The sequence below is a fragment of the Carcharodon carcharias genome, chromosome 1, assembly GCF_017639515.1.
Source record: "Carcharodon carcharias isolate sCarCar2 chromosome 1, sCarCar2.pri, whole genome shotgun sequence".
Classification (NCBI taxonomy): domain Eukaryota; kingdom Metazoa; phylum Chordata; class Chondrichthyes; order Lamniformes; family Lamnidae; genus Carcharodon; species Carcharodon carcharias.
Window position 1 is genome coordinate 190,500,934 of NC_054467.1, and position 27,810 is coordinate 190,528,743.

Below are 27,810 nucleotides of genomic sequence, written 5' to 3' on the forward strand. Positions count from 1 at the left end.
AGGTCAGGAGCTGAATGGCTCTGGCTGAACCCAAACTGGGCATCAGTGAGCAGGTTATTGCTAAACAAGTTCCGCTTGACATACTCCCTCAGCAGAACCTCTTTCCTAGTTCTACCTACGTTGTTGGTACCTACATGGACCACAACCACTGGATCCAACCCCTCCCACCACAAGATCCTCTTCAGCCCAGAGCAGATGTCCTGATCCCTGTCACCAGGCAGGCAGCACAACAGTCTGGTCTCCCGCTCTCTGCTTCAGAAAACAGTGTCTATCCCCCTGACTATACCAATTACCACTACATTCCTATTAACTCCCCCAGCTTGAATGGCTTCCTGTATCATGGTACCATTGTTAGTTTGCTCATCCACCCTGCATCCACTCCTTTCATCCATGCAGGCTACAAGAACCTCAAACCCGTTGAACAATTGTAATAGCTGGGGCTCCTCCATTTCCACCTTCTGGGTCCCTTTACCTGCCTCACTCGCAGTCACACTGTTGGATCCTAGATGCCAGTTTGGTGGATCCTGTTCGCACACTAGTTGTAAGTGGTGGCCAACTTGGTACTCATGTTGCACTTGAGTCACAGACACTTCGTAAGTAGAAACTCACATTTATTTACAAAGGTACTCAGCAGCAACTAAACATGTGCTTACACTTCAGACTCTTTCTCTACACTGCCTCAACTACTAATGACTGACCCCAGGCTACTAACTACAGAGGTAGTCCGCGCTACTCAGCTATTGGATACTAAGATCATATGATCTTCCTTAATAACATTCTTATTAAAGTTATATTACACATCAAATTACCACATACCTCCGCATTTATTCAGAAATACATTTTATATTTACAAGTACAATTTTTTCAAAATAGTAATATATTTAACCTGATAAGTATTTACAAATTCAGTCTTTCTAGGGTTTTCCTTATGCGTGTACAGCATCTCAGCTCTACAATTTCAGATGCCTTGTCGGAACCTCCTTTTCCAGAGTTGCTTGAACATCAGGTGTTTTGGTGGGCACCTGCAGACCTGTATCCCTCACTCTTGAAGGAACAACAGATGTGTCTGTACTGGGTTCAGTTCTCTCAACAAGAAACATTGACCCAGTTATGAACACTGGTGGAATCGTTTCTTGGTGCATAGTTTCTCTCTTCCTTAGATGATCCACATGCTTCCATGTGACTTGACCTTCCTCCTCCACGTGGTAAGATAGAGGTCCAGTCACTTCACTTATTTCACCTGGTAACCATTTTGGTCCTTCTCTAGTTCTTCATGTTTGTCGTTTCTTCCAATGTAAATTTCCTCTCACGACTATGCCAATTGTGTCTAGTTTTCTGACTTTCCTGGCTCCTTTCCACCTTTCCCACTAAATTTTGCAGTATTATTCTCAATCTCACCCTGAGATGGCACTTCATCAATAACCCCGCAAGTGTGACACCTGTTGTTGTGTGAGGGGTGGTCCTATAATGGAAAAGAAAGTGTGCTAGCTTGGTTGTTAAGGAATCTCTGGTTAGCATCTTCATGCCTGCCTTGAATGTTTGAACCGCCCTTTCAGCCAGTCCATTTGAGGAAGGATGGTACGGTGAAGTTTTTACGAGTGATACTGTTGAGGCAGATAAACCGCTGAAACTCAGCACTTGTAAATGCTGTGCCATTATCAGAAAAGACCACTTCTGATCATCCATTAATGGCAAAACTTTGATGTAACTTCTCAATTGTAACAGAAGACATTGGTAATTTCACCTCATATATGTCCATCCATTTTGACTGGGCGTTAACAATGAGCAGAAAAATTGTTCCCATGAAATGTCCCACATAGTCAATGTGTAACCGCACTCATGGTCTTCCTGGCCACTCCCACAGGTGAAATGGAGCTATGGAAGGTAACTTTTACAGTTGCTGACATTGCACACAATTCTTCACTAAACAATCTATTTCACCATCCATCCCAGGCTACCATAAGTAGCTGCGAGCTATGCTCTTCATTCAAGATATTCCTGGACGTGCACTATATATTTCAATTAGCAAAGGCTCTCTTCCCTTTACAGGAACTATCACTCATGCTCCCTGCAATAATATCCCATTTTGGCTGGTTATTTCATGTCTTCTGTTAAAGTATGGTTTCATTTCATTAGATATAGGCTCTTGTGGCCAACCATGTAGCACTTGTTCTCATACTTGTGATAGGACTGGGTCCCTACTTGTCCAGTCTCTGACCTGTTGTGCACATACCGGTGAAGAATCTAAGAAAGTTAGCAATAAAATAAGTTTCTGTGAAACTGGGATTTCCTGATCCTGTTCTTGTAAAGGTAAACGACTAAGTGCATCAGCATTTGCAATTTGACCAACAGGCCTATGTACGAAAGTGTACTCATATGTTGTTGCCAGGATTAAAGCCCATCATTGTATTCTTGCTGAGGCCAAGTGTGGTACAGCCCAGTCTTCATTGAATTCTAGTGATGGCTTGAGGTCTGAAACGATAGTAAAATAGCAGCCGTGTACGTACTGGTGAAATTTCTTAACACCAAAGATGATTGACAGGCCGTCTTTTCCTATCTCCAAGTAACCCTTTTCCGCTTTGGTGAGGGTTGTTGATACGTAACCAACAGGCCATCATCCATCCAATTTGAAGGGCATTGTTCCCACTCTGTAGGGGGATCCATCACAAATCAACACCAATTCTTTTCTCTGGCCATAATGTACTAATAGGTTGAATGAGTGCAGCAATTGTTTGACCTTCTTGAAAGCTCCTTTCTGGGGCGCCTCCCAAGACCAACGTTTGTTCTTTTTGAGTAGATAATGTAGGGGGGCCAGTTCTGTAGACAAATTGGGTAAGAAGCCCCCCCCATAATAGTTGATAATTCATAGGAATGATTTGAGCTCTTTGTCGCAGGTGCCTCTCTTATGGCTCTCACTTTCTCCTCAACCGGGTGGAGGCCCTGTGAATCTACCTGGTGACCTAAATAGATTACCTCCCTTGCTTGGAACTTCTTTTTTTAAGCACACTCCAGCCTGCAAGAAACATTTTAAGACTTCTTCTAAGTTTGCCATGTGCTCTTTTTCAGTTAATCCTGTCACCAAAACATCAACTAAATAGACTACAACCTTGGGCAGTCCCTGCAGTAAACCTTCCTTTGTTCTTTGGAAGCTGAGGAGACACTGAAAGGCAACTGGTACAACAACCCTTTGTGGATATTAATTGTGACAAGTTCCTGGGAGACATTATCTAACTCTAATTGTTGATAAGCATGACTCCTGTCACGACTCGTGTAGGTGGTTCTACTTGCTAGCTTGGCATACAGGTCTTCGATTTTTGGTATGGGGTGCCTGTCTAGCTTAGCTACTTTATTAACCATCAATTTGTAGTGTCCACAAATTCTGGTCGGGTTTAAGGATGGAGACTATGGGCGCTGCCCACTCTGAGAAATGCATAGGTTGTAGAACACCCAGTTTTTCTAGTCTGTCCAATCCGGTGCCAAACCTTTTCTCTTAATGCATAAGGTACAGGTCTCGCCTTCATGAATTGGTGGGGGGTGGGGGGGTGCCTCTGGTTCCACATGAATTTTTGTTTGCAGTCCCTGGATCTTCCCAAGTTCGTCCTTGAAGACTGTGGCGTACTTTTGTAGCCGCTTTGGTAAACCACTTGCCAACTGGAAAATTTCAGCCCATTCCAACTTAATCTCTTTTAGCCAGTTTCGCCCCAGAAGACTTGGCCTCTTGCCTGCTACCACCATCAAGGGTAGCTTTACCGACTGGCTCCCATAATGAACAGTTACTCTATTTATGCCTTTTACTTGGATGTTTTCACCTGTGTATGTTTTTAATTGGGCAGTTGCTTCTTCCAAATTTAGTTGATGTTCCCCATTACTCAGCTATCTGAAGGTATGTTCCCCAATTACTGTAGTGGAAGCTCCTTTGTCCACTTCCATTCGATCAGATCTACCATTCACTTTCATTGTTACATATATTGGTTCTGTTTTTTCAATCTTCCAATTATACAACAAATAAATATCTGTATCTGTTGTTTCAGGCTCTTCTACATTGTAGGTCTCACTTTTTAAATTTTGTTTAAAAGTCTGCTTGATTCTTTCCTTACACTGTCTCATTATGTGACCATTTATACAACAATAAAAACATCCTTTTTTTTAAAGGTGCCAATCGTTAAAAGCTTGTTTGTTCCCATCTCTATTGATAGTACTCCTTGTTTTCACTTCTAAGTCATTTTTTCTCATTTTCCTGCTAGTGGGGGCTGTTTCCTGACTCTCAGTAGAGTTTTGCATTTTTGCGACCTTTTTGGCTGGGGCTTCCCAACCAATGTGGAGGACACCGCCATTTTGCGTGCCCTGTAAGGCTTTCGAATCTCTAACTACACTTTCCATTGCCAGTGCAGTCTCTAGCACCTGCTTAAAATCCAAACTTGTTTCGGATAATAACTGCTTCTGAATTGTGTCCTCATTCACGCTGTACACTAAATGACCTCTAAGCATATTGTTTAAGGATGTACCAAACCCACAATGCTCCATTAATTGCTTCAAGCTTGCCACATAGCTTGCAACTGTCTCTCCTGGGGCTCTAATTCTTGAATTAAACTTGAACCTTTGCATCATTACTGAGGGCTTTGGTTGGTAATGGCCCTTCACCAGGTCCACTAATTCATCAAAGTTTCTCAAGCCTGGGGCACTGGGTGCCGTCAAACTTCGAATCAAGCCAGAAGTCTTATTCCCACATGTGCTTAAGAGGATCGCCCACCTCTTCTCTTCACCCGAAACCTCATTTGCTTGGAGAAAGAACGAGAGACGTTCAATATAGAGGGACCAATCATCTATTGCTAGATCGAAAGGATCAATTCTTCAGAATTTCAGCATGCTGTGAGGGGATCACTTTGACAACTTGACCGGGACTTCTACTTACAATTGCTGTGTGAGGTACAGTGCCGATTATGTTTCTCTTGTTTTCTTTTATTTAACTTGTTTAGTCCTCAGCGCCAATTTATTAGATCCTGTTTGTAGGCTTGTTGTAAGGGGCAGCCGATTTGGTACTAATGATAGAGTTGAGTAGCAGACACTTCATAGGTAGAAACTCTGTTTATTTATAAAGGTACTCAGCAGCAACTAAACATTTGTTTACACTTCAGACTCTATCACTATACTCCCTCAACTACTAACTACTGACTACAGAGGTAGTCAGTGCTACTCTGTTATTGGATACTAAGATCACATGATCTTCCTTAATAACATTATTCTTAAATGTATATTACACATCAGATTACCACACACACCCTCCTGTCCCTGACCAGTGACCAAATCAGAAGACCCTATCCTAAGAGGTGTGACTCCTTCCTGGTACAAAGTGTCCACCTGACTTTTCCTCTCATGATATGCACATAAGCTATGCCATCACTTATGTGTATATACACCCAAGTCCCTCTGCTCCTGCACCCTATCGGGGTGGTACCCTTTATTTTATATTGTCTCTCCATGTTCTTACCAACAAAATGAATCACTTCATACCTCTATGTTCTAAATTTCATCTGTCACATGCCTGCCCACTCCACCAACTTGTCCACAATTTTGCCTTTTGAAGCTCTACACTATCCTCCTCAAAGTTCTCAATGCTTCCAAGTTTCATAACATCTGCAAAGTTTGAAGTTGGGCCCTGTACACCAAGGTCTAGATCATTAACATATATCAGTAAAAGCAAGGGTCCCAGCACTGACCCCTGGGGAACTCCACTACAAACCTTCCTCCATTCCGAAAAACATCTATTACCCATTACTCGCTGTTTCCTGTCATTCAGCCAATTTCGTATCCATGTTGCTATGGTCTCCTTTATTCCAAACAGGAGCATGGAATGGATGCCAACCATGCTGCACCTGGTTTGCTGTAGTGAGGGTGCCATTGGAGGGCTGATGAGGCAACGGATTGTGATGAGTGTGTCACTTCTCAGGGGACTCCATCATCTTCGTCTGCCTCCATGGGCCCTCTGATGGATGAAGCATCTGTGGAGTTACGCTCTGTGACAGAGGCTGTCCCCTCAGCACTGGCTGTGCAGTAGTCTTCAAAGGTGTTACAATACCTGGCATAACACTGACGTGGATGGACGCTACTGTGTATCACAGGCATGGACAGCAGGACTGAGCATTCTTCCTCCAACTCATCCTCTGCTGCAGGAGCAGAACTTCATCCTCTATCACAGGGGTCAACACCTCATCCTCTATCACAGGGGGCAGCAGCTCATCCTCTATCACAGGGGTCAACACCTCATCCTCTATCACAGGGGGCAGCAGCTCATCCTCTATCACAGGGGGCAGCACCTCATCCTCTATCACAGGGGGCAGCAACTCATCCTCTACCACAGGGGGCAACACCTCATCCTCTATCACAGGGGGCAGCAACTCATCCTCTACCACAGGGGGCAGCACCTCATCCTCTACCACAGGGGCAACACCTCATCCTCTATCACAGGGGGCAGCACCTCATCCTCTACCACAGGGGGCAACACCTCATCCTCTACCACAGGGGTCAACACCTCATCCTCTACCACAGGGGGCAGCACCTCATCCTCTATCACAGGGGGCAGCAACCCTTCCTCTACCACAGGGGGCAGCACCTCATCCTCTACCACAGGGGGCAGCACCTCATCCTCTACCACAGGGGGCAGCAACCCTTCCTCTATCACAGGGGCAGCACCTCATCCTCTATCACAGGGGGCAACACCTCATCCTCTACCACAGGGGGCAACACCTCATCCTCTATCACAGGGGGCAGCAGCTCATCCTCTATCACAGGGAGCAACACCTCATGAGTGGCCTTGATCTGAGGCCAATGCAACGATCTTGTCACTTTGTGGTCACTTGAGCATTTATAAAGTAAATGATAGTTAACCGCCAAACCGCTAAAGTACTTAGAGAGTTTTGCTCTTAGGTTGGCTTGTTTTTTTTAATTCTTTCACATTGTGGGTGTCCGTGGCTAGGTTCGCATCTTTATTGCCCATCTCTGTGTGTTTGTGTCTTTGCGATTAATGCTGGCGATACTCCGGAGAATGGGAAGTGAGGATTGGCATAGTGATAGAGTATGCTGGTTGAAGGTTATTTTAGATGCAGAGTCTGGAGTCTTCCTTCCCTTTCCTCCTTAACCCTATGCGCCTGTTGGCTAGGGATCCGCCTCTGCTCCAGCAGATGCAGCTTTGCATCGCTGTTCAGGCCAAGCTCGGTGATGCTTGATACTATTTCCTCTTATGTCCTTACAGTGTTGATATTGGACTGTGGAGATGTTCTGAACTCCCACGAACCCCCAAAAAAAAGCTCTTGTCAATAGCTCATGGATATGAAAGATACTTCCTATCACTGAGCACAGCTTTTTGCTGAGATAACATTATAAATGTCCAAAACGGTTAACAGCACTAAAATGGTAAGTGTGATAATGAGATAGTAGATCCATAAACTTTCCCAAAAGAAAAGGGCAGATTAACATCTCAGGTGCAGAACTAATCAACTCTACTAGTAACAAAAGCTTCCACTTATACAACAACTCTAATCTCCTAAACAGAGGCGTAAGGAGGATTAACATTAAGGCAAAGGAGAGATATGGGCCAGAGCTTTCCCTGCCCGTTGGCATTGAGTGTGTTCGGCAGCATGAGTGGACAATATGGTGAGAGGGCCAAAAATCAGTTTCACGACGTCATGAAACCAGTTTGCGATCGTCCGCTCAGCCCCTCGATGGCGAGCCGCATTTCTTGCCATTAGATGTCAGGAACCTCATTGTAATACATCATCATATCACTATAAAGCCAGCCTTCCAGACTCATTTCACCACCCCCCCCACACCGCCATGCTAGATCCACATCGGTGGGAAAACACACTGGTGCAGAACACATCTTGATAACTGTGACATGCAGAAGTCGAGACTTAACGCCAGGCCCTTGCTCATATCGTGGACATCTGAGGAGGAGAAGATGCTGCAGCCAAACAGCAACAGACTGTCCATGGCCTGCTGCGTGGATTCTCATGGACATGGCTCTGCTGCAAAGTAGCTCACAGCAGTTGGAAAGTCACCGTTGATACTCACAATGGATGATGGTCAAGGGGGTGGGAGAGGAAGGTCTAGGATTGATTGGGAGAGGAAGCGGTGTCAGGGGGATGAGGTTGGGAGGGGGGAATAAAGGTGTAGGGAGGATGAGGTTGTGGGTGAGGAATGAAGGTGTCGGGGGGAGTTGGAAGGGGGGAGGGAGTACGGAGAGGAGGGGTAATGGGGGAGAAATGGCAACTGGAAAGATAGATGTGAGTGGGGTGGAAAGTGTAAGGGAATGAGTTTTGAGAGGGGAAGGAGTGCAGAGAGGGGAAGGAGTCCAAGAGGATGGAGTGTGGGGAAGGGAGGTGGTAAGGGTGGAGGAAGGAGTTGGAGGGGAGGACAAAGGGTGGTGGAGAAAGTAAAGGTGTCTGAGGGAGTCAGTAAGGGGGAGGGACTAAGTGGAGGGGGAGACCGGGGGAAGGGAGGACTAAGGGGGGGTGAAGAGGTTCTGAGGGGGGAGGGGTTCCAAGAGGAAGGGGTTTAGAGAGGGGGAAGGGTTTTGGAGGGGGGAAGGGGTTTGGAGGGGGGAAGGGGTTCCGGTGGAGGAAGGGGTCTGAAGGGGGGAAGGGGTTTAGGGGTGGAAAAGGTCTAAAGGGAGGGATGTCCAGATGAACTTGCAAGGGAGGGGTCTGATGGGTGCTTGACTGCCTCCTGGGGAGTGAACTGAGGATGAACATGGTATGAGGGAATGGTGAGAATTACTGAGGGCAGAGTGAGGTGGTAGTGTGGGAGGGTGAGGGTTCAACAATAGCAGTAGAAAGGATGGTGAGTGTTGTTGGCTGGGGCCTGGAGGCAGACATGGACCCTGAGGGTGGGAAGGAGGAGGTCGGGGAGGTGAATGTGGATGGGGGAGGGATTTTCGGGAAGGAAGGGAATGTGCACATTCACCTGGACATCCCCGAAGGAAAAGGGTTATGGCTGGTAGGGCTCACAGGGGAGGTGGAAGGTGATGCCATGGGGGTCAACAGTGATTGGGGAAAGGAAATGGGTGACTGGGGGAGGATAAAGGACTGGAGAATGAAAGTGTTGCAGGGTGTCTGAGTTATACTATTAGTGAAAGAGTCGATCTGCGGACAACTTCTTAAGTGGAAACATTAAGTTTATTTACAATATACTCAGCAGCAACTACACATGTGCTTTCAACTCCAACTCTAACTCTACACTGACTGCTGAGGTAGTCCGCACTACTCTCCTATTGGTCACTACAGATCATGTGATCTCTCCTAACAAGCATTATTCTTACAGGTACATTACTAAATAAAACCATAATTACTACAGAAAATAAAACCAAATTAGCACTATGCTGTCCAAATTGAAAGTGAAAGGACAGTCGTGGTGGGTGAGATTAGGTGCTGCATGGGAGTGTGATCATTGAGTTGGCGGAGATGCAGGTCAACTCTGATGGACAATTGAAAATGCTCAGGGCAGGTGAGTGTGATACCGCCAGGATCCATGTGCGCGTGAGAGTGCTTGCATGAGACTCCAAAAGGCCCTGCCACACACACACCTCTCCCTCCACAATCACTCATGGGCTGGCTGCTCCCTCTGTGGTGACAGAGGATGAGGTTGAGGCTCTCATAGGAAAAGAAGACTCAGATGGAGCGGACAGCCTTTGAAATTCCTGAATGGATGATCCAGGGGTTTCCATCGGCCAGTCCCCCTCCCTTCATGTGCTTGAGGCCCTAGCCTGACTCATTGAGGGGAAGGAACACTTGGAGGGACGTTGAGGTGCCCTGTTTCCCTCTCGCGTTGCCACTGCAGGGAACCACCCAAGGCTCCCTCAATGGAATGCAGGTCTGCATGCATTTCTCTATTCTGCTGGACCAGGTTCTCCATGGCTCATAGACACATAGACATTTACAGCACAGAAGGAGGCCATTTGGCCCATCATGTTCCCGCTGGTCAACAAAGATCTGACTACATTAATCCCATTTTCCAGCGCTTGGCCCATGGAGGCTATGGTAATGCAAGTGAATATCTAAATACTTCTTAAATGTTATGGGAGTTTCTGACTCAACCACCCTTTCAGACTCCCACCATCTTCTAGGTGAAAAAATTTCTCCTCAACTCCCCTCTTATCCTTCTACCTCTTACCTTAAATCTATGCCTGCTGGTCATTGACCCCTCTACTAGTGGAAAAAGTGCATTCTTATTCACCCTATCTATGCCCCTCATAATTTATACACCTCTATCAGGTCCCCTCTCAACCTTTGCTGCCCCAAGGAAAACAGCCCCAGCCAATCCAATCTTTCCTCATAGCTTAGAGCCACCAGCCCAGGCAGCATCCTGGTAAATCTCCTCTGCACCCTCTCCAGTGCAATCACATCCTTCTTATAATGTGGTGACCAGATCTGCACACAGTATTCCAGGTGTGGCCTAACCAGCATTTTATATAGTTCCAGCATAACTTCCCTGCTCTTGTATTCTATGCCTCAGCTAATAAAGGCAAGTATCCCATATGCCTTCTTAACCACCTTACCTACCTGCCCCGCTACCTTCAGATATCTGTGGATATGTACACCAAGGTGCTTCTGATCATCAGTATGCTCCAGACATAGTGTAATCCCTTGCCTTGTTGGCCCTCCCCAAGTGCATTACATCACAATTTTTGGGGTTGAATTCCATTTGCCACGCTCTGCCCATCTGACCAGTCCATTGATATGCTCCTGCAGTTTATGTCTACCCTCCTCACTATTTACCACCCTGTTGATTTTCATGTCAGCTGCAAACTTCTTGATCATATCTCCTACACTTAGTCCAAATCATTTATGTACACCACAAACAGCAAGGGTCCTAGCTCTGAGCTTTGCGGAACCCCACTGGAAACAGACTTCCAGTCACAGAAACATCCCTCTACCATAACCCTCTGCTTCCTGCCTCTCAGCCAATTTTGGATCCAACGTGCCATTTTACCTTGGATCCCATGGGATCTTACTTTCTAGACCAGCCTACCATGAGGAATCTTTTCAAAAGCTTTGCCCATGTAGACCACATGACATTCATTACTATCATCAACACTCCTGGCTACCTCCTCAAAAAATTCAACCAAATTAGTCAAACAAGGCCTTTCCTTAACAAATCCATGTGTCTGCCATCCTCCCCATGAGGTCTCCATACATGCACATGTAGGCACCACTTCATCAGAGAGCAGGCGGACACACTCCTTCGACTCATCTGTCACTCTGTTGAGGGCTTCCAACAGCTCTGCTCTGGTTCCCCCACCTTCTGCCGACTCTCCAGGATGAGTTGAAAGGCCAAATCCAGAGGTTTGTCACTGGACTCGGACCTCACAGATGCCTCTTCCCCAGCAGTCCTCCAAGTGCTGGGAAGTTTGGCTGAACCTGATTCCTCCTGCTGCGGATGCATGTCTATACGGTGACCACCAGATTGTGATTGTGCGCCTATTCTCGATCTAGGTCCCACCGAAGTATGCATCTCTGCGCTGGTGCAGGGTGCGGGTAAGCGCTGCGAGGGGTCTTCCAGGTTGCTTAATTCCAGCTCTTCAATGAAGGAGGTGTCCTCTTGGCTGGAGGTGAGGATCTGGGTGGAGCTGAGGGACTGGCTGACTGAGGGTGTTGGTCACTTGGCAGAGCTCCCTGTGAATCAAAGTTGACATAAGTAGTGCACGATAGCAGAGTCAAAAGCAAGAGAGAGAGCACTCACAGTTGCCTTGAGAGAGGTATGATGGAGTGCAAGATCCTCAGGTGGCCACCTCACTGATGCCACAGGCAGGGTCCACGTCAGTCAGCGCGGTGGCATACTTCTCATAGTGAGTGAGGAGCCTGATATGGGCCACACCATCCCTGGTCTGGGATCTCTCCCTGCTGATGTCAGCAGGCCTCTCCTGCATGAAAACAAATAGAGAGAGTGTAAGCAGGACACATGGCAGTGCCTAGAATGTTTGTGTGGAGACATGGACAGGATGAGAACGCAAGCTCAAGAGGGTATGAGCTTGATGGAGATGTGAGGGTGTGTGTGAGAGTTAGTGCTGTTGTACCTTGAGGTGTGAGATCCCTGTGGGTGTGTGATAGGCTTCTGAGTGAATGAGTTGAGGGTGATGAGAACGGTGAGTTGCCTTGGTGGAACGGATCCATTCATCCTGTAGTGGTACTGGGTGGCTGTCCTCTTTTGCAGGGCATTGGCGCTGACCATCGCTGTCAGCGTCTCCCATGCTGGGTTGGTGATGCAGCTGCCCATCCTGCAGTCAGAGTGGGAGTAGAGGACATCACATTCAGCATCCACGGCATTCAAAAGGCACTCAAGGGGCATGTTACTAAAGCTGGGGGCTGCAGTCTTCTTCCCTGCAGCAGTAGTGGACTGGAAGCACAGAGGAGTGTGCATGGCTGCTCTTCAAATATAGTGCCCGGCATGGTGAAGCGGTGAGGTGATGGTGTGGGGACCGAATGGCAGCCTACCGACCATGGGAATGGCGTGTTTCCCAGGAATGCATAATTAATGAGGCAGGTTTGGGACGATAAGTTGTGAAAAGCCACCACTGAGGCGGGCAGGTTAAACGTCGTTTTACCCGCCCACTACATCACTTAGTGCCAACCTTGGATAATTCCGCCTGCGGAAGGGTAGCCACTAAGACAGTTTGCACTTTAATGTTTCCCTATCCTTTCATTTTGCAGATACTAATAGACTTGCTAGCATGTTGCCAGAATTTTCTGCTTTTATTTTGGTCTGTATTAGGAATCCTATATCTCCAGTGTACCTTGGCAATTTATTGTAGCTAAGAACTCCGCAATATTTAAGCTTCCAGCACTGTGAAGGGCATCTCACATTCCTCTCTCCTCAATGCTGCCTTTTGCCTAAGCTGCGTCGTTTCAGAGATCTCCCTGTTCTGCCTCTGCTGCCTCCTCCTCGTTGTTGTTGTCATCGCCATTGCCATCATGGCTCTGATGGGATGCTGTACCTGACCCATGAAAATACCCCTGAACAAGCTGCTAACAAGTTTGTCAAAGGCCTTAAGTGAACATTTAATGCCTGGGTGGGCTGCCTCTTCTGACTCCCCTCTTCATGTGCCGAAATCTGAATGTGCCTGCCTTGTGTTGGGAAACTGATGTGTTGACCCGGGGGTGATGGGTTTCAGTGACTGCCCGCTTCTGAGCCCACTCTCTCCAACAATCTGAAATCCCGTACTTTGAGTACAAAAGCAAGGAAGTTGTGTTAAATCTTTCTAAAATACTGTTTTAGCCCCAATCAGAGTATTGTGTTCAATTATGCAAGCCACAATTTAGGAAGGATGTGAAGACCTAGGAGAGGTTGCTGAGAAGATTTATGAGAATGGTTCCAGAGACGAGGGACTTCAACTATGTGGTTAGATTGGAGAAGCTGGGACTGTTCTTCAGAGAAAAGAGATGATTGAGAAAAGATTTAATTGACATGTTCAAAATTATGATGTGTCTAGGTAGAGTAGATAGACAGAAACTGTTCCCATTGGTGGAAGAACTGATAACCTGAGGAAGCCGATTTAAGGTGATTAGCGAAAGAACCAAAGGTGACAAGAGAAAAGCTTTTTTTATGCAGCGAATGTTTACAATCTGGAATGCACTACCTGAGAATGTGTTGGAGGCAGTTTCAAGTGAGGCTTTCAAAAGAGAATTGGCTAAGCACTTGAAGGAAAATAACTTGCAGGGCAACGGAGAAGAGACAAACAAGTGAGACTAGTTAAATTGCTCTTGCAGAGAGGTGACATGTACTTGAAGGGCCAAATGGCCTCCTTCTGTATTGTAATTATTCTACAGTTGGGTTCACCAACAGGAAGCTCACTCTTGCCATTTTGTGGCAAATTAAATTTCAGCAGTAGTAGGAAAGAACTGCCAATAGAAAAATTCAAAACAAGCATTTTACAGCAGGTACTCTCTGGAGTGAGCAAAATTCAATCAAATATCAATAAAAACAAAAATCAAAGTTTGGAATCAAGTTTTGTGATAGTCACTTTAACATTTGAACTGATTCAAACAATGGACTTATCATGACGCAATTGTATGTAGTAGATCTAAGTGACCTGCATGGAGCAGTGCCCAAAACACATTCAGTGGGAGATTAATTAACATCATTTTCAATCTTCTAATGAGGTTTTATAGGCCTATATTACAGCCTCCCACACAGTCCAAACATGTTTGCTATCAATATATGCACTTTGCATTTACTATAAATTCTGGTGCTTATTGTTCTCTTGATTGGAGCCTGGTAAAATTTACCCTGTGGTGTTTTCAGCATATATGTTATGGATAGATTGAGTAGAAAAGCACTTTGTATGTACAAAAGTGGCCTATTATTTTTAACCTTGTGTCTCATTTATTTTTTGTCTTATGAGATATAAAGTTGTATTGTTTATTTGGTGTACATTTGTATCTTTGCAGATTTTTGCATCAATCTACCAAAATTAATTCAGACAAAGCAAAAAAAAAAAGAAAACCGAAGCCTTTAAGTGCTTTGGTGAAATATTTTTCTCCAAGGGGTGCCCTTTTACTGTATTTATCATACAACACATTGTTTGTATAGCACTGAAGTACGCATATTGAGTTACAATTATCCTCCACAGCAAAGTGGTTTCCAGATGTGGGAAAGACAGACTGTGATTGCACACAGAGGCCACTTCCAGCTGACATTGGATATGTGCCATTGCCAGCTCAGAGTGCAAACTTCCAGTAATTCAAGTGTAAGGAGCAAAAAAAAATTACAGTCATAGAACCATAAGATACTGCTTTGCAACAGAATGTCAAAAACAAAAGTTAAGCACTAATTTTAATAATTACTCTATATTCATTACCTTCAGTAAATCCCCAGTGAACTTATACAACCTTATTATTTGTAATTTGTGTAATGTGCATTTGCAGAGTAATTGCTCTGTTACAGTGGAATTATGATTGAATTTCCTCAATTTTTTAAATGTTACTGTTAATCAAAAACAGTTTTGTTTAGTATAATATTTGCTGGTTACATTATTACCCTGGGGTTCCATACACCTTTTTTACCCAGATGGTTGATGTCAAGGTAATTTTTTTTAAAATTGAAGGTTGCCTATTTCTGAGGAAAAGAATTTTTAACCTATTCAATGTTATCTCTCTTAGATTTTAAATTTTACTTCCGTATGGAAAGTTACATGTTTTCTTATGAAGGTGGATCAAATGTTCAAAAAGTGTTTGAATTTGTCTAGCTATTGAGTCATAACAGGTTTCTCGAAAGAACTGGAGTGAGTTTATATCTTCAGTGCTCCCAGCACACCCCTTCATATTTTAAAGGGTATTCTGGAAATTCAGGTGACCGCCCTCCTGATTTTCCATGGAAGTGCACTCTAATATGTTCTTCTGCAAGTTTCAGATTTCCTGTCCACTCCAAATGGCCAAGCTGTAATTTTAAGGTTACGCTCACTTGTTCTGGATTCTTGTACCAGTAGAGGTAGCTTCCTAGCTTCATTCACCTAGCACTACTATCTGCTCCTGGAAAATCGGTGTAGTCTGCATGGTGCCATTTGAAGTGCGGCTATGTGAGCAAGTTTTCTTCCCTCCATACACAGACCATTTAATTTCTTTATCATTTTAAAGATCAGCCATGATCTAGTTAAATGTCAGAACAGGTTTGCTGGGCCCAATGACCTAGTCATGCTTCTATGTTGCTATGTTCCTAAACACTTCAAGTAGATAACCTTTGTGTTCTTGAGTACCCTCCAGCCTTCTAAGCTCAATGGAATATGAATCAAATTCAATCCCTTGAAGTCCTGGCATAGATCCGGTGAATCCGTGCTGTACCCCTTCCAAAATCAATATATCTTTCCTGAGGTTCACTGTCCAAAACTGAATGTAGCATTGCAGAAAGTGCCTGACCAAATCTCTGCACAAAAGAACATATGGAATAGGAGCAGGAATGGGCCATGTAACTCGTTGACCCTGTTCAGCCATTCAATACGATCTACATCTTCAGCTCTACTCTCCGGGCCATTCTCCTTGTCCCTTGAGACCAAAAATCTATCTATCTTGGCCTTAAATATATTCAACGATGGAGCATCCACAACCCTCTAGGGTAGAGTATTTCAAAGATTCACAACCCTTTCAGTGGAGAAATTTCTCTTCATCTCAATTTTAAATGGTTGTCTCCTCACGTTGAGACTGTGCCTCCATGTTCTAGATTCCTCAGCCAGTGAAAACAGCCTCTCAGTGTCCACACTGTCATGCCCCTTCAGTCTTCAATGTTTCAAAGAGATCATCTCTCACTCTTCTAAACTTCAAAGAATATAGACACAATTTACAACTGAAACATAATTTCATGTTTGAATTCCAGCCTTTTGATATAAAGGGCAACACACAACTAGCATTTTGACTACTTTCTGTACCTGTGCATTTTTTGTGATAGCTCTAAATGGACACTCAAATCCTTTTGTTTTCCCACAGTTTTTAGTCTCCTCCCATCTCTGAAAGCTTTTGCTTCACTTGCTATGTCTCTGTCTCTTTGAAAGTTCCTCCTCCCTTCTGCATAACTTACTGTACTTCCTAATTTAGTGTAACCTGCAAACTTGCATAAAGTATTCTCTAATCCTTCATCCAAGTTACTAAATCTGTATGATTAAAAGCTGAGCCCTGAGTGCAGATTGCTTGGGGCCACCACTTGTCATGTCCCACAACCAGAGAGAAAGCTATTTATCCCTCCTCTCTGTCTCCTACCTCCTTAACACTTCCTGATTCATTTCACAAGATTAGAAGCTTAGCTTACAGTTGAATATAGTATTCAGGTTGAGGGCAGTCTGGTTCAACCTGATATAGTGATCAAGGAGAGGGCTGCAATCAGTGATAAGTGTATGGATTTTGTGGAATGGGGGTGCGCAGTTGAAGACATTGGATTCAATCTCCCTAATATTTCACAGGAGGAGATGGTTTTTCAGCCAAGACTTAATGCCAGACAAACAGTCTGACAGCACAAAAGTACTGAATAGCTTGAGAGAGGTGGTAGAATGTTCAGGCTGGTAGTCATCAGAATTCATGTGGAAGCTGACCCCATTTCTTTGGATTATATGAAGCACACAGAGGAAGAAGAGGTGGGGCAAGGATACATCCTTGGAAACTCCAGATGTAATGGTGCAGGTTTGAATGTGGAAGCTATTGCTGGAGTTGCTCTGACTATAATTCAATAGGTAGGAGTGAAAACAAATGAGGCAAACTGAACTGGACAACATATTGGAGGAGGATGCTATGGTTAACTTGGCTGATATGTTAAGGAGCATAAAGAAGGAAAATGTACCATGGTCACAGTTGCAAAGCATACCACTTATGACTTTTATTAGAGTTTTTTTTATTGCTGTGGTGGGGAGGAAACCTGAGAGATTCAAGATCGGGATGGATTTTAGAGATTGATACAAATTCAAATACTTTGAAGTGGAAAGGAAGGTTGGAGGTGGGCTGCTAGTTTGCAAGGACATGTGAGAGCGTTATGTTTCTGAAGAGGCAGGTGATGATGGGGTGTTAAGGGAAGTGATAATACCTGAGAAAAGGCTACCATTTTCTGATGAAAGGCTACTGACCTGACTCTGTTTCTCACTCAATAACTTCTGCCAGATCTGCTGAGTATTTCCAGCATTTTCTGCTCGTATTTCAGATTTCCACCATCTGCGTTGCTTTGGAACTATTTTCAATGTCAGCTTGCTTAAGGGTCAATATCAGAAGTTGTGTGGCTAGCTGTTTAGTGGGTATGAGGTCAAGGAGGCAATAGGTGGAATTCATGGGAAATATGCATCTAAACTGGGCATGAAATAGAAAAAAATATGGGGATAAATGTGGGATCAGGAATGGGGCAGGTGGCGCATTGTGGGAGGTTTGGTTTGATTGATAAAAGGAAAGGATAAAACCATAAAAAGCAGCAGGGGATAGGGGATTAAGGAGACATTTGGTGATGAAGAGAAGATAGGGTTGTTTTTGCTCTCCATGATGATTCTTGAATATTGGCTGATTTGGGCAGAAGCTGAGGCCAGTAGTACTTGATGTGATTCAGCTAGGTCTGATGGTGAATTAAACCAGTTATTTTCCAGGTAAATTTTAAGTCTGTACCTGTAAGTAGGGAAATGAGATTATAGTATATAGACAGAATATGAAGCTAGCACAAACATAATAGACCAAATTGTCCCCTTCTATAGTTCTATATTCTGGATAGTGGTTGAATTGTGGTTCAAAATATCAGTTCTGGATTTGTGATGGCTGGCTGTGTGGATAATTTATATGTGGTCATTGTGTGAACCAGAAGAAGCAGTCAACCTGGAAGAATTACACTGATGTTTAAAACAGTCTTCATATTTTAGTTAACATTTATCTACCATGCTGACTAGTGCTGATGAGTTTCCAACATTTTGACAATTTCTTCTTGAGTGTTTCATTCACTTTATTTTCCTCTATGCTTTTTTGTTATTCTTTTGAAATGAATGCAAATAGCAATGTTTAAAAATGACACAGAGAATATGTTTCATACACTTTACTGGGCTGTAACTATTTTAAATAGCAATGCCTGTAAAACCTCATCGTGACTCTATAAATCTTTCCATACAATGATAGCAATCGACTACCATGAACCAACATGCTTTATATAATTTTGTGACCATTAATTAGGGGTAAGTGCAAATTCAGAAAAAGAAATTCAAGCAAATATAAAATCAGTCAGCTCAGTCAAGCTGTGCCAAAATGCCTTGGGCTGAACTGGGTTGGGATTCTTTAACATGGCAGGAGTAATGCTTCTTCAAATGGAGGTTTATCCTTCCAGCTGATCAGACTTGTGGAAATGCGTTAAAATTGTCACACGGCTTAGATCTGTTTTGGGCAGAATTGCCCCGTCTCGTTGTTGGTGGGTGTCATGGCGGGTGGGGGATGAGGAGAATTCAACGTGAGCGGCGGAAATCGGTTTCATACCGTCCGATAGTGTCTGCTATGGCTGAACACGAATCTCGCTGGAGGCAATCATGAACCCGATTTGCATCCCACTAACTGGATGTAAATAAAGCCTGACCAGAATCATGTCACCGTGCCCGATCTACCATTACACTGGTGAGAAATAACACCGGCCCAGAACACGTAACGTCCAGAAGTCAGGACTTACCTTTAGGGCCTCACATCGCAGGCATCCGTGGAGAAGAAGATGCTGGAGCCCTACAGCCAGCCTGGACCCTGGAGGAACACATACATAACATCCTGGGTGGATTCTCATGGACATGGCTTCACTCACGGAAGGTGGGAGGTCTCCGTTGATGCTTCTGGCCTGCTTTGGAACATTATGGTCTTGGCCATGGCCTGCTAGGGATGATCGGCAAGGGATGGGGGGGAGAGGAAGGTCTACGTGTGAGCGGGAGAGGGAGGTGGACCGGGGGTTATGATGTTGAGTGGGGGTGAATGAAGCTGTCGGAGGACTGAGGCTGGGGGTGGGAATGAAGGTGTTGGGGTGGTGGTGGGATTCTCAGGAAGGTAGGGAATGTACACATTCACCTGGACTTCCTGGAAAGCCAAGGGTTCGGGTTGGTAGGTGACGGTGGAAGGTGATGCCGGGGTGCTCAACAGTGATGGGGGAAAGGATACAGGTGACTGGGGAAGCGAAAGATGGGGGAGCTAATCTCAAACGTGACAACTACCATTTCACAGAAATCGAAAGTGAGCAGGGCCTTGTGTTGGACGGGCACAGGTGCTGCATGGGAGCATGATCAGTAGGTGGACGGAGATGCAGGTCAGCTCAGATGGTCAACTGAAAGCGAATCCCAGCAGGCAGCACTGAATGTGCTCGGGGTAGTGAGATGAGTGTGATAGATGAAGGCTCTGCATGCATGGGAGAATGCTTTCACGAGTCTCAGAAAGGTCCTGCCACGCACACGCACTTCTCTCTCCAGAATTACTCAAGGGCCGGCTGCATGCAGATAAATGGTGGGGGGGATGTAATGTAATGGGAGGACTCGTGAAGCCTGTCAATGAAGCTGAAAGACAACATTACACTTTATGCATTGAAAGTGAATATATTTTCAGATCATAAATTGACAAAATGTATTCACCTATGCAGCCACTTGTGATCAGAATTTCTTAACTTTTCTAGGCCTAACACTTCTTCTAGGTGCTGCCCTGACAGCCTGTGCAATGGTTGGCCTTGTTGCCTCTGATGACTTCGGCATGGGTCCTCTGGAAAGCCGAGGCCTTGAGGGCTCTGGCTTGCTTTGGCTGTCCTCCTGTGGGTCTGCTGCTCCCACTGCGGTGATACAGAATGAGGTTGAGGGGCTCACAGAGGTCCTCCTGGCCTGAGGAGAAGACATGGATGGAACTGAGAGACTGGCTGGCTGAGGGCACCGGTCGTTTAGCAGATCTCCCTGTGAAGCAGAGTAGAGATAATTAGTGCCTGACAGCAGAATAAAAAAAAGGAGGGAGAGCAGTCACAGTTGTGTTGAGAGAGGGATGATGTGGTGCAGGATCCTCATGTGGGTGTTCTTCACCAACCTCACCGTTGCTGCAGGCATGGTCCATGCCCTAACCAGGCAGCACAATGGCATGCTCCTCAAAGTGACTGAGGGGCCTAATGTCAGCCACTGCACCCCTGGTATGGGACCTCTCCCTGCTGCTGTGAGCCAGGCTCTCCTGTATGAAAACAGATGGAAAGAGTATGAGCAGAGCTCATGGTACAGTGTGAAATGTATGTATGGTGAGTGGAGCCATAGACAGGATGAGGTCCCAAGCTCCAGAGGCTATGATTCTGATGGAGATGTGAGGGTGCATGTGAGGGTTAGTGGTGTTGTTCCTTGAGGTGTGAGATCCCTGTGGATGTGTGATGGGTTTGTGAGTGTGTCAGTTGAGAGTGATGAGGTGGTTGACTTACCCTGGCGGAATGGATGAGAGTATTCATTCTCTTCCTGCACTGGATGGCTGACCTCCTCTGTGCTCCGATGGCGCCGACTGCCTCTGCCACTGCCTCCCAGACCGGATTGGTGAATCGTGGGGGCCTCCTGCGGCCAGAGCAGGGGTAAAGGACATCGCGGTGGCCTTCCCGTGCTCCAGCAGGCACCCCAGAGAGATGTCACTAAATTTGGGGGCTGTTGTCTTTTTTGCGTTCGGGGCCATCTGTTGCCTGGAGCAGTCTTGGCCTGTAGACATGAAGTCGGTATGCATTTTAAATATGGCGGCCTGAGTGAGGTCATGTGAGGCAGGCAAATCCAAGCCAACAATCCGGTGTGTTTCCTGTGAATGCATTATGAATGGGGTGGGATGTGCAGAGAAGGGAATGATAGGGCATGAAAACCCGCCATTGTGGCCGGCGGGTAAAATGGGTTTTCTCACGTCCGCCACTGCACTTAGTGCAAACCTGGGACAATTCCACCCTATGTAATATGGAAATATCCTTATTAGGAAATGAGTCTTGGTGGTGTCACGACTTGTTCCCCGAGCCACGACAAATGTAAAAAGTTTCATCAAACCACCACATCGCCCCAATTCTACCTAACTGTTTAATTTGGGTTATCAGAATACGAGCACCAGTAAACTTAATAAGTAAATAACTGTTTATTGAACAAACTGTCGTTAACCAGTGGCAAAAGAATGAAATATGCACTGCTAATTTCTAAGACTATAACTTAAACTCTACCTCTTTCTTATATCCCTATACACACACATTCAAGACACATAAGACACAAAAAAACATGGATTTTAAGAGTGGGATAAACCAATTCCAGAGTACAGGATTCAATGGGTTGATTTTGATCGATGTCTTCCAAATTTCTCTCAGTTCTTGTTGATGACATGAGGTGGTCTTCCAGCACTTTCAGTGTTTAGTTCACTGGTTGAGCACTTGCCTTTTAATGTCTATAATAGTGATTTTCCCCATTGCCTCTTGACAGGGGTTTTCAGAGAGAGAGCAGGTTATAGAGATATGAGGAGAAAAAGCCAGCTAGTTATTCTTGTAGGATTATTGGAATCTGACACACACAGGAGAGAAAGGTTTTAGGTCTTGTCCCTTTTAGGCCAGGAGCTATTCTGCTGCCCTGCTCCGCACATAAAATCTGGTCACCTGGTCAGGAGCCAATTAAAATGTTGTTGTCAAACAGGTCCCTTGGTCCAGGACTCCTTTCGGGCACCATCTTGTCTTTCATGGCATACTCTGTTCCAGTAAACATGTCTTTCAACCTGTAGCCATTGTAATTTTAATGCACAATCCAATAGAAAATAAAAAGTTGTGCTCTTTACAAAAGTCCAACAGAGGTAAAAAGATATGGTCCTTACAATTGCAACACAGAGGAGGCCATTTGGCCGGTTGAATCCATGCAGTGTTCTGTAAAATCAATCCATCTAGTCCCATTTCCCAGCGCATTCCCTTTAGCCTTGGAATTTCTTTCCTGTCAAGTACTTATCCAATCCCCTTTTGCATCAGCCTCTATTACCCTTTCAGGCAGTGCACTGCTGATTATAGCCATTCGTTGCATAAAAATGTTTTTTCTCATGTTGGCTTTTGTCCTTTTGCCAATCACTTTAAATCTGTGTCCTCTGGTTTTCAACCTTTCACCAATGGGGATACTTTCTCTCTAACTACTTTGTCTAGACTCCTCATGACTTTGAACGCCTCTAACTAACCTCCTCAACTTTTTCTACTCGAACGAAAACCAGCTTTTCCAATCAAATTAGTTAAACTGAGCTCCCTCATGCCTGGAACCATTCTCCTAAATCTCTTCTGCGCCCTCTCCAATGCCCTCACGCCCTTCCTATAAAGTGTGGTGCCCAGAATTGAATACAATACATCAGTTATGGCTAAACCAGTGTTGTATAGAGGTTCATCAGAACTTGCTTTTATAACTCTATACTTTATTTAAAAAGCCCCAGGGGCTGTCTGCTTTTCTAATTGCTTTCTCAATCTGCCCTGGCATCTTCAACAATTTATACACATACAGTCCTCGGCCTCACAGCTCCTGCATCTTCTTGAGGATTCTATCCTTTAGTTTATATGACCTCTCCTTATTCTTCCTACCAAAATATATCATCTCACATATCTCTGCATTAAATTTCAACTACCACCAGTCTGCCTATTACAACAACCTGTCCATATCCTCTAGAAGTCTACCATCATCCTTCTCACAATACACAACAACTTCAAGTTTAGTATGTTGGCCTTCATAGCGAGAGGATTCGGGTACAGGAGCAGGGATGTCTTGCTGCAACTGTAAAGGGCCTTGGTGAGACCACATCTGGAATATTGTGTACAGTTTTGGTCTCCTTATCTGAGAGAGGATGTTCTTGCTATAGAGGGAGTGCAGCAAAGGTTTACCAGACTGATTCCTGGGGTGGCGGGATGGACATATGAGGAGAAATTGAATCGGTTAGGAATATATTCGCAGGAGTTCAGAAGAATGAGGGGGGATCTCATAGAAACCTATAAAATTCTAACAGGGCTAGACAGGGTAGATGCAGGAAGGATGTTCCCAATGGTAGGGGGGTCCAGAACCAGGGGTCACAGTCTGAGGATACAGGGAAGACCATTTAGGAATGAGATGAGGAGAAATTTCTTCAGCCAGATAGTGGTGAGTCTGTGGAATTCGCTGCCACAGAAAGTCGTTGAGGCCAAAACATTTTATATTTTCAGGAAGGAGTTAGATATAGCTCTTGGGGTGAAAGGGATCAAAGGATATGGGGAGAAAGCGGGAGCAGGCTATTGAGTTGGATAATCAGTCATGATCATAATGAATGGTGGAGCAGGCTCAAAGGGCTGAATGGCCTACTCCTGCTCCTATTTTTTAATGTTTCTATGTTGTCCAAATGACCGTTAATTGTGTTTATCATTTCTAAAAGCTTCCCCACCACCGAAGTTAAGCTGACTGCTCTGTAGTTGCTGGGTTTTTCCCTCTGCCTTTTTTTTGTGGAAGGTGTAATATTTGCAATTCTCCAGTCTTCTGGCATGACTCATACATCTAGGACAATTGGAAGATTATGGCCAATACCTCTATAAATTCTACCCTACCTTTAGTATCCTCAGATGCATCCCATCCAGCCCTGGTGATTTTTCTACCAGTACAGCCATCTTTCCAGGATCTCCACTTTATCAAATTTTGACCCATCTATTATCTCGATTATGTCCTTTTTTTAACAATAACATTGGCAGATAGCCTTCTTTGGTGAGGTCAGATACAAAGTATTCATTTAGTACCTCAGCTACTGCCTCCATGCGTAGGTCTCCACTTTTGGTCCCTAATCAGCTCCACCCCTTCTCTTACTATCTGTTTACTCTTTGGGTGGAATTTTACAGCCTCTTTTAGTGGTGGGCAGGCAGGAGGGGTCATAAAATAGAGTGTCATGGCGGTGGCATCATGCCCATTCTGATGGTTCAAAGTCCACTTAGGGTGGACTACCTACCTGCACTGATATTTTACCAGTTATAAACAATTGGGTGGCCTGCCTGCCCAATGGCCAATTGAGGACCTTAACTGGCCAATTAATGGCCACTTAAATGTCTCTTCCTGTCACCGCAACTGGCATCTTACCTGCAGCAGGAAGCGTTCACACCACGTTTCGACCTGGTAGCAGGCTGAGGGAGATGGTGATAGTCCCTCTTTTTGGATACAGTGTACACAATTAGGGCCTCCCACAGAGTACTAAACATCCGTGTCCTTATCTCTGCCCACCTTTCTGAACCTAGCACTCCACCACCACTCCCCCACTCACTGGGGCCTGTCAGACTAATCCCAGTGGAAGACCCCAACTCACCTTCTCATCCGGCTGCATTGATGATGATTGTTGGGGATGGCCTGCAGTCCCAGCAGAGGCCACCAGTCCTGGTGGTGCTACTGGGACTAGAGCGCTGCTGGTTACCTAGTTAGCCAGCAGTTCTCAGAGATGGGACTTCCTTCCAGATGGGGTACAGAAGCCTTGACCTGAGCCAATTAATGGTCTTAAAGTCTCGTGGGGTGATCTGGCCAAGCAGAGATGAACTTGCATCTGACTTTTCAGCCTGGGGGAGGGGTGCGATGCCACCGCCTCTGCATAAAATGTAGCTCTTTACATAGGTATGGAATTCTTTTATATTCCTTTTTATGGCAGTTGCCAGTCTCTTCATATTCTCTCTTTGCCCTCTTATTTCCCTTTTCAATTCCCCTCTGAACTTTTGATATTCATCCTACTCTCATTTGTATATTAACCTGACATCTGTCCTACCGCCCCCTTTTCTACTGCACCTTACTTTCTATTTCTCTCATCATCCAGGGAGCTTTGGTATTGGTTGCCCTACATTTTGCCCGTCATGGGAATGTACCTAGACTATACCTGAACTATCTCTTTAAAGGTTGTCTATTGATTTATTATAGTTAACTATCTACCAATGTTTGATTCAAATTTACCTGGGACAAATCTGTCTTGATGCTCCTGAAATTTCCCCTCCTCCAGTTAAGTGTTTTAATCTAGAATTCCACCTGTTCTTTTTCCATAGATGATTGAAACCTTATAATACTGTCATCATTATTCCTTAAGTGTTCCCCTAATGACACCTGCTCTACTTGACCCACCTCATTCCGCAGAACTAGATCCAGCAGTGCCTCCTTCCTTATTAGACTAGAAATGTACTGACCAAGAAAGTTCTCTTGGATACACTTCAGAAATTATTCCCCCTCTCTGCCTTTTACACTCTTACTAGGAATGGCATGTTGATGTTTATTGCAGAGGGATTGGAGTAGAAGAATATTGAAATCTTGCTATAATTGTACGGGGCTTTGGTGAGACCACACCTAGAATATTTCGTGCAATTCTAGTCTCCATTGTTAAGGGAGGTTGTACTTACCTTGGAGGCAGTACAGCAAAAGACTGTTTTCTGGGATGAGAGGGTTATCCTATGATGGAAGGCTGAGTAAATAGGGTCTATACTCTCTGGAATTTAGAAGAATAAGAGGTGATCTCATTGAAACACACAAGATTGTGAGGGGCTTCGCAGGGTGGACACTGAGAGATTGGCTGGGGAATCTAGAACACAGGGGCTCAGTCTCAGGATAAGAATTTAGAACTGAAATGAGAATAAATGTCTTCACTGAGTGGGTTGTAAATATTTGGAATTCTCTACCCCAGAGGGTTGTGGATGTTCCATCACTGAACACATCTAAGGCTGAGATGGAGAGACTTATGGTCTCTCAGGTAATCAAGGGATATGGGGTCCAGGTGAAAGAAAGGGGTTGAGTCAGAAGATCAGCCAAGATCATATGGAAAGATGGATCAAGCTCAAGGCGTCATATGGTCTATTCCCGCAAATATTTATGTTCTTATGCCAGTCTATATTAGGATAGTTGAGCCCCCATTATCACTGCCCTATAGTTCTTATAAATCTCTGTAATTGCCCTGTAGATTTGCTACTTTAAGTCCATCCCACTAACTGGAGGTTCCTTCCCTGTCACTGGGTCAAAATCCTGGGACTCCCATCCTAATTGCACTGTGGGTGTATCTACACCACATGGACTGCAGCAGTTCAAGAAGGCGGCTTACCACCACCTTCTCAAGGGCAATTAGGGATGGGCAATAAATGCTGGCCAAGCTAGCGACGCCCACATCCCATGAATGAATTTAAAAAAATACACCTTGGAGTATAAATGACACCTTGGTTGTTTCTTCAGGAAGGGAATAGATAGAAGTTGGAAATCTGTTGATTTTACCTGCCTGTCTGTGGAGTCTGATTATGTTTCTCTCTTGAAATATAGTGTGTGTCAGCCTTAATCAATAAAACACAGCCTTCATGTTTTTATTTATTGGCAGTGGTGGTGTTATAAAATAATGTGAAATGTACAGACTCTAGGGACATCCACAAGTAACAGCGGTAGCAATGAAACATCAATTTCTACATTCTACATTACTTAAATACTGATTGAATAGTGCAGTAAAGATATTGGAGTAGATTTTCGCCCTAAGTGGACTTTAGGTGGCTGACCAACAGAATGCAAATTAGCTACCACTGACTGTGTTATTTCTCCTGGTAAATCTACGCCAGCTATCAAACAATAAGAAGAATGATCGTCTTCTTAGGCATGCCACAACTGATGAACTATTCGAGCATTTGACCTTAAAAATCAAGGAAGAGACAGATCCTAGCTTAAGTGTCAAGGCCATGATCACCGGAACTACCCAATGGGCTCCCACTTCTGCTGTTTGGTGAGTAGGTATCCCTGCAGTCTCACTAGAGGTCCTTCATCAGGTTCATCCGAGGCCAGGAAAGCAGTAGCTCCTGATGTAGGGAGTCCGCATCCCTGACCCAGTGTACCTGGGCCCTGACCCAATTGTATTCCTTTTGCAGGTTTCATTAAAGTTACAGTATAAATATATTGGAAGGGCTGTGGAATTCCAGCACCTGTGTTTTAGTTTCTTTTTAAAGAATATCAGGCCAATTAAGTCCCTTCTCTTACACTTTTGAAAGCATTGACTCCTTGCTGAGATATTGCTCTTCTAACAACAGATAACCTGTCTTAGTGGCCTGTCTTGTTTGTGAGCCTGAACAGTAACACTTAAGGTGAATTTTACAGGGGGGGCATATTCCTCACCACCAGTCCAGCAACCATCACCACCACCCCATACTCCCTCACAGTCAGTTGACACCTTGTTGACTTTAAATCTGGGCTTCCTTACAGTCATAATACGCTGGGGGCAGCCTTAATGGGGAAAGTTGGGACTTCTGCCCTTTAGGGAGAGGAAGGAGTGAGAGGTGGGGAGTTGGTTTTTGAGGCCGATGCGGGGGGAGACACAAAAGTGAGGTCCCATCTTGGGGTTTGACCTCAATGAGTAC